This window comes from Echinops telfairi, unplaced genomic scaffold (genome assembly GCF_000313985.2).
Source record: "Echinops telfairi isolate 266 unplaced genomic scaffold, ASM31398v2 ScPeMD7_5;HRSCAF=22, whole genome shotgun sequence".
Taxonomy (NCBI): domain Eukaryota; kingdom Metazoa; phylum Chordata; class Mammalia; order Afrosoricida; family Tenrecidae; genus Echinops; species Echinops telfairi.
The window spans coordinates 30,092,509-30,093,648 of record NW_022103901.1 but is presented as its reverse complement, the minus strand read 5'-3'; positions in this window follow the sequence as shown (position 1 = coordinate 30,093,648).

The window sequence follows — 1,140 nt, the reverse complement described above, 5'->3', positions numbered from 1 at the left end:
GGGCACTTCGCCGGACAGAGGTCTTGAGGGTCTCTTTGGAGTCAGGGCCCGGGGTCGGGGGCCAGAGACCACTGAGGCCTAAAGATCCCCGGAGCGTCGCAGGACGGTGACGATTTTTGGAATACAGCGCTCCGTTAAACCTCTTGCAATTGGCCAGTTCGGAGCCATGGGCGTGGCGGCCCCAAAATCCATCCAATGAGAGGACCCCGCGCAGAAGGCCGAATGCTTGCAAGATCGACGGGAGGAGAAGTAGGGACAGTCCCTAACCTGGGGGCTGGCCCTGGGTGGGGGAGGGGCGGTGGCAGCTAGTGGGGGAGGGGCCCTGCCGATTGGACCTCCGCCCCCTCCCCCATTGCGTCCTGCGTCCAGGACAGGTCCCTGGGCTAAAGTTCTCTAAAACGCCCAAACGCCCCGTGGTTGCAACGAATAAAAGTGCCAGCGAACGTGCAACCCTGCTGTTGGCTGCGTCCCCCGTCGGGGCCGCGTGGCCGTCTGGTTTCCCGAGGTCTGTTGAGAGCCCACATTCTGAGCAGGCTCTTAGTCCAAGGTCACCCCATCTCCGGCTGTAGCGCGGCGCTCTGGGATCAGTAGGGCGGAAGTCCCTAAACTACTACTCTGTTATCATTTGGGTCAACCCCAGGAGGGTGGTCAGGACCGCAGGAAGGCGACCTGGGGGGCTTCCTGCTGGACAGCGTTAATGCTGCCTGTGGTCTGTCAGGCCGGGGTGTGGGGTGTGGGTGGGGGGCACCTTGCTGCCTTCGGAGGGAGTCCAACTGAGGCAGGAGAGCTTCCAATGCAGGATGATTAAAAACCCCACATAGCTCACTTCCACCAAGTCCATCCGACTCACAGTGACCCTCTAGGGCAGGTAGATCTGTCCTTTGGGTTTCCTAGGTTGTAACTCTCTTTGGAGTGAAAGCCTGGTCTTTCTCCCTCAGATCATCTGGTGGTTTTGAACTTCTGACCTAGCAGTTAGCAGCTTAACACCAACCATTAGGCAACCAGGGTTAGTTACTTCCAGTCTGGCAGATATCCTTATAAACCGGGAGACACAGACAGGCAGAGAGAGGGAAGGATGCTGGGGGCTTCGGAGGCACAGGTTGGAGGGATTCAGCAGAAACCAACATTAAGTCCAAGATA